Raw genomic sequence first — 11,572 nt, 5'->3', positions numbered from 1 at the left:
AGGAAAAACTTTTTCATTTGTAACGGGTGCATTTTTAAAAGGAAAACTTTGCGATACTCTTGTAGTAGTCGATTGTATTTAATCACGAACCGATTGTTTTTATAGCTTTTCACCGAAGTCAAATTTATTCTAAAGAAAAACTAACACGAGATATTTTATTATTTTTCATAACTTCAATAAGCTGAATAACTGAAATACTTTATTCAAAAAATATATTATTTGAATCAGTTGCTTTTCCCTATTTGATACATTTTTGCTTGCCAAATATCTCCTGATACGAGAAAAAAAAATAGCGATTACAAAAAAGGATAATATTGAAATATTAGAGTTTTACCTAATCTTCAACCTTAGTTCTTGCATTGTTTAAAGCTCATCAATGCTCTCAGTCAAAGAAAGAAGAAAAGCTTTAAAAGAAAACTCTGTCGAATCAGTACCTCTTCTGTGAGCTATTCATTCTGGACACAATTCCAAATGCATGTTTAAGAAAATTTTTCATAGCTCGAAAATTGCGTCTATTCAATGTTCAACTCAAATTTAACAACTGAACAAGAAACTCCGTGTTTACTTTTCATTACTTATTTAAACACTCAGCATAATCATTACGGGTAAAATTACTGGTGTATTAAAGTTTTTTATTTTATTGAAATTACATACATTTGCTGGCTTGTGTGCTCAATATAGGCTTATAAGTCATTGTCAAGTAGAAAATACAGATAGAACAATTCAGAGAAAGACATCACAAAGAATACAGCCAGGGTTACGGCGGGATTCGAACCCGCTACCTCCACGCTTAACAGAGCGTTTGGACCAGCGATACCGCTCGGCCAGGGAGGCCCCGTATTAAAGTTGTTCATTTTCAAGCAATGTCTTCACATTCGGAACTCTGGCAGTTAAGTGATTTTATTCTTGAAAATCAGTTTTTTAGCAGGTTTTTGAGGTGACCTTTCGAGGGGACCGTTTTTAACTGTAGAAAAATGAATTTACGATGATTTTTGTATTGCACTTAACTTACTGATGCCAATGGCTTCGGGAATTTTCTTTTAATTTAAAAAAACTTCAAGAACGCAATCATTCGTTTAGAAAGAACGTAAAAAAATTGCCATGCTGTTATTGTCGCTTAATTAATTTAGGTAATAGTAAGTAAGTAGATATTTTATTCACGTCGTGCTAGAGCTGCACAATGGGCTATCGGTGATGGTTTGAGAAACATCCCTGAGGATGATCCGTAGGCGAATTGCCAAACCATACCGTAGATTGGCAACTTAGCGATTGCAGTTGGAATTGGCGATGGATTACGCGTAAATGTGGTGGGAGAACGAAATTACATTAACCTTAACAATTCGGCATTCTTTTTCTCCTCCTCGACTAGCCATGATGAATAAAAATAACTCATTAATTCCTTTTAGTAGAGAATTAAAAAAGAAAATATCCTTTTTAATGTTAGGATCACTTTACAAATACACTGTATTTATATTTTATTAAACGCAATAATTTATATTTTATAAAATGATCTTGTTTTTTGATATAACAGATTCAATTTTTTTTATAAGAATTGTGTTTGCGAAGAAATAAAAATATTTTATTAATGAACCAATCACAAAAAATAACGTAACATTTTAATACCATGTTTTATTGGAAAGCTATTTTGAAGAATTAGTTCTATTCAACTTTTATTGTAAGGAAACATAACCTATTTTATTTTAGTGATATTCTCTATTAAATCAATATTATCTATAAAAAAATAATGTGAGCTTTTCTATGAAGATTTTTTTTAAGAAATTAACAAAGACATATTTACTAGAAAAAAAATTAGAGTATTTAAAAATTTTATCACGCTTTAAAGTAATAATTTCTTGCAAATGAAATAATTGATATTTTTAAAATTAAGTTTGAAAGCTTTTGTTTCATTACTAGAAGCATTTATTGTAAAAAAATATTTATAAATTACTTTTTTTGCAATGAGATGAGATCTTAAACTTCGTGAAAAATTTATTCAATTCCTTAATATACACTCCACAACAAAAAACTCGACTCACCAAGAAGGAGTTGTTCGATTGAAACGAAAATTAGTAGATAGGAAGACAATGTACAGAATAGTAAATGATTAAAATTTCAAAGTAATTGAATAATTTAGTGCAGAGTTACAGTAACAAGTTCAATAAGGTGTTGATCCGCCTCTAGCCTGGATACAAGCTGCCACACGGCGTGGCATAGACCGATAAAGCTCCCGGATGGTCTCTTGCTGTATTTCCTGCCAAATTCGATCCAATTGTCGAACGAGGTCATCAACATTCCGTGCCAGATGCAATCGCCCTCCCATCATATCCCAGACATGCTCGATGGGAGAGAGATCTGGTGATCTGGCAGGCCAAGGAAGAGTAGAGTTTGATAAGCTTGCAGACAGTTCATAGCAACACGTGCCGTAAGTGGTCTGCCATTGTCCTGCTGAAAAACCAGCCCAGGGCACTGCAAAAGGAACGGTAGCAAAACAGGTCTTAGGGAGTCGTCGACGTACCGCTGTGCAGTAAGTGTACCACTAATGACGACCAAAGGGGTCCGGCTGTCAAAGGAAATGACACCCCAGACCATAATGCCTTGTTGAGGGCCGGTGTGGCGTGCAATAGTGAAGGCAGAATCCCCCTCTGCCCTGCGCGTCTCCAAACACGTCTTCGATGATCGTCAGGACACAGTTGGAAGCGAGATTCGTCGCTAAAGGCTATACGTCCCCAGTCGGCATCATTCCAGCCATATCTGTTCAAAACATTCATGCATAAGAAATTTCAAATCAATCGGATGATTGCTTCTTGGTCCGTCGATTTTTTTGTTATAGAGTGTATATAAAAGTCCGTAAATGCTTCATTTATTATGAAGGTCATAAATACCTTTAACAGTTTATTTAAAAGGGAACAATACTGACTTAAAATTTATACGATAAAAGACTCTTTAATCGCTAACACCGATGACAGGAAAAAATTTCATTTTTTTTTCTTTTCCACAAAAAGTTTAAAACTTAAATTGTAGTTCTTTCATTATAAAGCAATTGTATAATATTCTAGTATCATGTAAAACTTTATGACGAAGTTACTTATCTACCGTTTAACAATTATAAAAAGAAATAATTATTAAATTCTACTTGCATTTTAAAATGTAATACTCAATTGTTCAATGAATTTTTCGATTATTACTATAAAACTGTGTATAATGAACATTTCAACTAAAGTAATTAGCACAGAATAGCTGCTAAAAATTCTCTTAAACACGTTCATAAATATTATACCTTTATAAATTTCAGCTTTTCGCATTATTGCTAAATAATCTCTACGTCGAAAAATATTTAAAGAATTGCATAATAACTGAAAATTAAATAAAATTTAAGAAAAATTGTATATGGTTATCGAGCAGAGCCATTAAGTTTAATTAATGAATATAGAATTGGAAACAAAGTCTCTGCTAAACAGTGAAATTTTTTTAAAAATCTTTTGAGTAAACGATTTTTATTGTAATAATCATTTCATTATTAAGGATTAAAGGTTATTGTGAAATTATTAATTTTAATTAGTGGATGAGTAGGAAAAGGGGTTCACTAATCGAAATACATTTAATGAAAGTTAAGAAAATATAGAAGAGGTTATGGAGGTAATGATATGTAATTTTTTATCTTAGTTTTATTACGACCCTTTAAAAAACGCTAATAAACACAATTTAGTTAACAGATACAAACAATTATGTCGGCGCTATAACAAAAAAATACGCTTCATATTTCATTTAATGCAGAAGAATGTAATGAAGATCCCCTTAATTGAAACTCTGAAATGTCGCACTCATATATAACTTGGTGAATGATAGATACGTGAAACCGAAAACAAAACAAAAACAAGCAGCATAACAAAAACAGCTGTTTGGCTATTGGCGAGAACGCTCCTTTAACGTCAATAGAAATTTTCGCCAACCCCTTCCAATCTACGGTATGGTTTGGCAATTCGCGAAGACATGCTGTCGCAATTTTGATCCTCTGTAGATGGGATGGCTCTTCCAATTTGGTAGCCTGACAACCTGCCAGCGAAGTAGAGTACTTTCCGGTAAAGCAGTTTAGCAATTTACCGCTTCCCCTTGGTGGTCACCTACTTACTGACCGCAGTCAGTTATACTGGATTTCGGAGTTTTACTGAGAATTAGGTAATAGATACTCATTGATATATATATATATATATATATATATATATATATATATATATATATATATATATATATATATATATATATATATATATATATATATATATATATATATATATATATATATATATATATATATATATATATATATATATATATATATATATATATATATATATATATATATATATATATATATATATATATATATATATATATATATATATATATATATATATATATATATATATATATATATATATATATATATATATATATATATATATATATATATATATATATATATATATATATATATATATATATATATATATATATATATATATATATATATAAATATATATATATATAATAAATAAATAAATACAAGAAAACACTAAGAAAGTTAAGAAAAACAATAAGTATCATTTATTGCGCTTAAGCTGCAAGTAAACAGCACTCATTAGATAAGTTCAAAATGAAGAATAAAACAAAGAAAAATTATAGACATATGAAAAAAAGGGGGTGGGAAATAATAAGTAAAAAAATAACAAACAACATATTATTTAAAAAAAAAAAAAAAATATGAAATTTTAATTAAAAAACCGGAAAAAAAAGATATAATCTTTTCTTCAGCCCACACGATTATATCCGCAAAACAGAGTGCTTTCTGATATTGTATCAATAAAGCCAAAGCAAAATATATTAATACAATAGTGTGAGGAGCACTCAAAAAATTTTTTTATAAAATAACTACATAAAAATAGATCATAAAAAGTAAAAATAACATGTAAAAACAGATAATAAAATAAAATAAAAAGAAAAAACATTAAAAAGGGGGGACTATAAAGCGAGTAGCAAAATCATAACAACTTACATGGACGGATATTTTTCAAAAATGATTTAAAAATGTTTTCGCAGAAAGATTGCCAGATTACAAAATATGAAAACAAAAGATGAAAGCAAAAGCGCAAATTGAGTGTAACAAGAGGATTTTAAAGTGTCGATCTTACTGCACTGCTGAAGTGATTTGTTATTCTCAGTTTTGATTTGTTAGTTACCAAGGATGGGCCCGAAATGGATGTGCGCAAGGTAATATTATACTGGATAATTTTAAAAATTGATCATAAATAGTTTTAGAAGATAGATGTTTATTTAAGAAAAAATATAAAATAGAAAAGAGAAACATAAATTGCCTGCTTTGCAAATAATTTTAGCCACGGATTTGCACGATATGGATTAGCACATAGAAAAATTATTTAAATTATCAAAGAAAGAATTTTAATAGATAATTTTAACACGGATTTGCCCGAAATGGATTTGCACATGGAAAAATTAACAAAGAAAAAATTTTAGCACATAATTTTAACCACGGATTTGCCCGAAATGGATTTGTACATGGAAAATTGTATAAATTAATAAAGAAATTTTCAGCAAACAATTTTATCCACGGATTTGCCCGAAATGGATTTGCACATGGAAAAACTGTATAGATTAACAAGGGAAATTATTTAGCAAAGGAATTTTTAGTAAATAATTCTAACCACGGATTTTCCTGAAATGGATTTGCAAATGGAAAGATTAACAAAGAAAAAATTTTAGTACATAATTTTAGCCACGGATTTGCACATGGAAAATTGTATAAATTAATAAAGAAATTTTTAGCAAACAATTTTATCCACGGATTTCCCCGAAATTGATTTGCACATGGAAAAACTGTATAGATTAACAAAGGAAATTATTTAGTAAAGGAATTTTTGGTAAATAATTCTAACCACGGATTTGCCCGAAATGGATTTGCACATGGAAAAATTATATAAATTAACAAAGAAATTATTTAGTAATTAATTTTGGCAATGAATTTTGGCCTGAAATGGATTTGCACATGGGAAAATCATAAAAATTAACAAAAAAAAAATGTTTAGAAAATATATCCACCAAAATATACGATTAATTCAATGATTTTATATAAAATTTTATTACATTAGTTGGGTACCCATTGTTTTTTATCAGATTTTGAAAGAGTTTATCGATTTGTTTTTTGGATAAATAAATATTACTACATATTCTTTTAATTCTGTTCATTTCATTAAAAGTGGTATTTAAATAGATGCTCCTAGAAACATTAGAATTCCAAGTAACTAGTTTATTAATATTAAAATTAAAATAATTTCTTTTATCGTATAAATCAACAAAGCAGATAGATAGCAGATAGCAAAGATTTCGGGACCATCCTTGGTAACTAACAAATCAAAACTCAGAGTAACAAATCACTTCAGCAGTGCAGTAAGAACGACACTTTAAAACCCTCTTGTTACACTCAATTTGCGCTTTTGCTTTCATCTTTTGTTTTCATATTTTGTAATCTGGCAATCTTTCTGCGAAAACATTTTTAAATCATTTTTGAAAAATATCCGTCCATGTAAGTTGTTATGATTTTGCTACTCGCTTTATAGTCCCCCCTTTTTAATGTTTTTTCTTTTTATTTTATTTTATTATCTGTTTTTACATGTTATTTTTACTTTTTATGATCTATTTTTATGTAGTTATTTTATAAAAAAATTTTTTGAGTGCTCCTCACACTATTGTATTAATATATTTTGCTTTGGCTTTATTGATACAATATCAGAAAGCACTCTGTTTTGCGGATATAATCGTGTGGGCTGAAGAAAAGATTATATCTTTTTTTTCCGGCTTTTTTTCCGGTTTTTTAATTAAAATTTCATTTTTTTTTTTATTTTTTTTATTTTTTATTTTTTAAATAATATGTTGTTTGTTATTTTTTTACTTATTATTTCCCACCCTTTTTTTTTCATATGTCTATAATTTTTCTTTGTTTTATTCTTCATTTTCTTTGTTTTCTTCACATATATATATATATATATATATATATATATATATATATATATATATATATATATATATATATATGATATATATATATATATAATATATATATATATATCTCCTATTTTATATATATATATATATATTTATATATATCCTATTTTATATATATATATATATATTTATATATATCCTATTTTCGATAAGATCAAATTTCACAACATTTTTTAAAATTTTAAAGCTTTATTTCCATTAAAAGATTTTAACATTATTAAAAGTTTTAAATATAACAAATATCTTGGTAGAACCATATTTAACTATAATAATATAAGCAAAAATATAGGGAGTATTAATATATCCGATTATGAATGTCACTGTGAGGAGGATAAATATTTTGATTTTGTTGGTAAACATCATAAACATATTATTACTGGTAATTTAAATATTATAGAAAACTTGGAACTTAGGAATTTAATGATAAAACGCACAAAGTTTAGACCCATTTACCGTATATCAATCAAAAAGATTCTAAAATACTTTCTTAATGATCTCAATAGTTTTTGTTTAAAGATATCAAATAGATTCTCTTTACCTTTAGGTATGCTAACAGAATGGAAATGGGGAGTTTATTATTACTTTAAAAACTTTATTTTCAATAATAAGGATAATTTAAATAAGTATAACAATTCAACAAATTTTTCTAATATTGTTCAATCAATTAAGCAACTTCAAAAAAATTTTGTAATTACTCCCATAGACAAAGCTAACAATAATTATGCTATATTCTGTAAAAAATTCTATGCTGAACTTTTAAATACGGAATTAAAAAATAGTAAAAATTTTGAACTTAGTAATTTCAATAATAATATTGTCATTAAAAAAATGTTACCTTTTTACAAGAGATTAAAAATTAAAATTAGCAATATACAATTTCCTTACTTAATTATCAGTCCTAAATTTCATAAAATTCCAGCAAAATTTAGAACTATCACATGTGGGTCTAATACTTATTTAACTAAACCTGGCACCCTTTTCTCTAACTACTTAAATAAGATTATTAACTATATTACTAAAGAAGGTTTCTCTTGGATTGTCACTAATAATCAACCGATTTTAGATTTCATTAAACATAATAAAATTAATTCTATTGCGACTTTTGATTTCCAGGATCTTTTCAATAGCATTACCCTTTCTAAACTAAAAGATGTCCTTTTGAATTATTACCATGATTTTAAAAATATCCTTTGTTGCGATTTTGATTATTGGGAAATTCTGATTAATCTTTGTCTTTTTAATAATTATCTTTACAATGGTAGGGATATTTTTCTTCAAATTAATGGAATACCACAGGGATCTAATTATTCATCTCTCTTAGCTAACTTATTTTTGCATTATTATGAAAAAAATTTTACTCTTAGTATTAAATTTGTTTTTAGATATATTGATGACTTAATTATCTTTAATTTCCTAGATTTTACTGTTTTATTGAGTGATATATACCCTGAGGAATTAATCTTACTTCGTAATCATGATGATAACATTAATTTCAATTTTTTGGATTTGGGTATTATGAAAGTTGAAAATATCTGCTTTGTTGATTTATACGATAAAAGAAATGATTTTAATTTTAATATTAATAAACTAGTTACTTGGAATTCTAATGTTTCTAGGAGCATCTATTTAAATACCACTTTTAATGAAATGAACAGAATTAAAAGAATATGTAGTAATATTTATTTATCCAAAAAACAAATCGATAAACTCTTTCAAAATCTGATAAAAAAACAATGGATACCCAACTAATGTAATAAAATTTTATATAAAATCATTGAATTAATCGTATATTTTGGTGGATATATTTATTAAACATTTTTTTGTTAATTTTTATGATTTTCCCACGTGCAAATCCATTTCAGGTAAATCCATTGCCAAAATTATTTCTTTGTTAATTTGTATAATTTTTCCATGTGCAAATCCATTTCGGGCAAATCCGTGGTTAGAATTATTTACTAAAAATTCCTTTACTAAATAATTTTCTTTGTTAATCTATACAGTTTTTCCATGTGCAAATCCATTACGGGCAAATCCGTGGATAAAATTGTTTGCTAAAAATTTCTTTATTAATTTATACAATTTTCCATGTGCAAATCCATTTCGGGCAAATCCGTGGCTAAAATTATCTACTTGGGTTTTTTCTTTGTTAACTTTTCCATGTGCAAATCCATTTCGGGCAAATCCGTGTCAAAATTATCTATTGAAAAAATTTTTTCTTCGATAATTTAAATAATTTTTCTATGTACTAATCCATATCGTGCAAATCCGCGGCTAAAATTATCTGCAAAACAGGCAATTTATGTTTCTCTTTTCTATTTTATACTTTTTCTTAAATAAACATCTATCTTCTAAAACTATTTATAATCAATTTTTAAAATTATCCAGTATAATATTACCTTGCGCACATCCATTTCGGGCCCATCCTTGGTAACTAACAAATCAAAACTCAGAATAACAAATCACTTCAACAGTGCAGTAAGAACGACACTTTAAAACCCTCTTGTTACACTCAATTTGCGCTTTTGTTTTCATCTTTTGTTTTCATATTTTGTAGTCTGGCAATCTTTCTGCGAAAACATTTTTAAATCATTCTTGAAAAATATCCGACCATGTAAGTTGAACTGATTTTGCTGCTCGCTTTATAGTCTCCCCTTTTTAATGTTTTTTCTTTTTATTTTATTTTATTATCTGTTTTTACATGTTATTTTTACTTATTTGTACTCTTTGTGATCTATTTAATTTGTTGTTATTTTTTAAAAAAATTTTTTGAGTGCTCCTCACACTATTGTATTAATTTATTTAGCTTTGGCTTTATTGATACAATTTCAGAAAGCACTCTGTTTGGCGGATATAATCGTGTGGGCTGAAGAAAAGATTATATCCTTTTTTTTTTTTTTTTCCGGGTTTTTTAATTAGCATTTCATGATTTTTTTTTTTTTTTTTTTAATTTTTTTAATTTTTTATTATTATTTTTAATAAACTGTTGTTTGTTATTTTTTACTTATTATTTCCCCCCCTTTTTCATATGTCTATTATTTTTCTTTGTTTTATTCTTCGTTATGATATATATATATATATATATATATATATATATATATATATATTCAAGTTGAACTGTTTTCTCACACTTTTGAAAGCCACATCCTGTTTCTAAATCTATTTTTGGCCAAAGTATGCATAAATTTAAATAAAGACATTCTTCCCTTTTAAGCTTCGTGGGAATCACTCGAGCTAGTTCTTAAACCAATAATAATCTCTAAGATTTCCCTTCTTTTCCTTAAATAGAGACATTTTCAGATTTTTTGCAGGATTTTCCCTACCAGAAAGAATGATCGCTGATGGAGAGAACTTCACTTTTTCTCTCCCACTCAACAAAGTATGACATAAAGAAAGTTACTTTCATCAAAATCCTGTGTCTCTTTTCCTTGCTCGGTCCGACTGCACTATATATATATATATATATATATATATATATATATATATATATATATATATATATATATATATATATATATATATATATATATATATGTGTGTGTGTGTGTGTGTGTGCGTGTTTAAATTATTCAAATGTAATGGAAGTCTCTTAACTGCATTAATGGAAGTAATCTTAAACTGCATTTATTTAATCAGGAATAAAATGTGATTCTTTAAATTTTACCACTACATTAAAAAAAATCTTCCGAGGAAGCCAGAAGAATTGGCAAGTATGGAATAATTTTCGTTAAAGGTATCTAAAATAGGTAAAGACTACGTAAAAGAGGGTGTACTTGTGAATCAATTTGCGGCTAGGTCACTTTTATAAGATCATTTAAATTTGATTCATATTTGTCTGGGCAGGATAAAAAAAATTTTAAATTTTTTTATTGATAAAATCAGTAATAGTGCGGAATGGAAGACATAGCGAGACCATAAGATATCATCATGTTAGAGATTATTTGGAATGTGAAGATATTTTCCACTTGTTTAAGCCAGCTGGATCTCCAGAAATAAAACCAAAAGAGGAAGTTTTGGACTACGTTGGCAGACTTAATGTTTTGCGGATTCATCCACTGTTGTTACATGAACTGGAACACGTTCCTGGTCCACCCTTACATGCATTGCAGTTAGTAAATTTCTTCTTTTTTTTCTTCTTTCAAATTAGACATGGTAAACAGGTTGTAATTTAAGTAACATTTAAAGGTCAAAGTAGTACCAGCATTTTTTTTTTTTTTTTTAAATTTTTTTATAACTGTCGTTGAACAGCCGACCCAATTTCATGGGTTTACGACTACTAATGTTCACCTCTGTAGCCTTGTAATTTTGAACCCTATACAGAAGACAAGGGAACTCCTGGATCAGTACCCCCAAAAGTATATTTATTTTTTAGCGAAGCGTAAATTTTTAACATATGCGTTGAATCTATTAAAATATGTTATGTTTTAAACGTAAATAGGATTTCTGAAAGAAGTTTAACAAAATCATTTTCGAATCAATAAAAAGAAGTTACATGAAT

Source organism: Parasteatoda tepidariorum, chromosome 8 (assembly GCF_982258835.1).
Source record: "Parasteatoda tepidariorum strain Cologne lab strain chromosome 8, Ptep-v5.0, whole genome shotgun sequence".
Lineage (NCBI taxonomy): Eukaryota > Metazoa > Arthropoda > Arachnida > Araneae > Theridiidae > Parasteatoda > Parasteatoda tepidariorum.
This window is presented reverse-complemented; position numbering follows the sequence as displayed.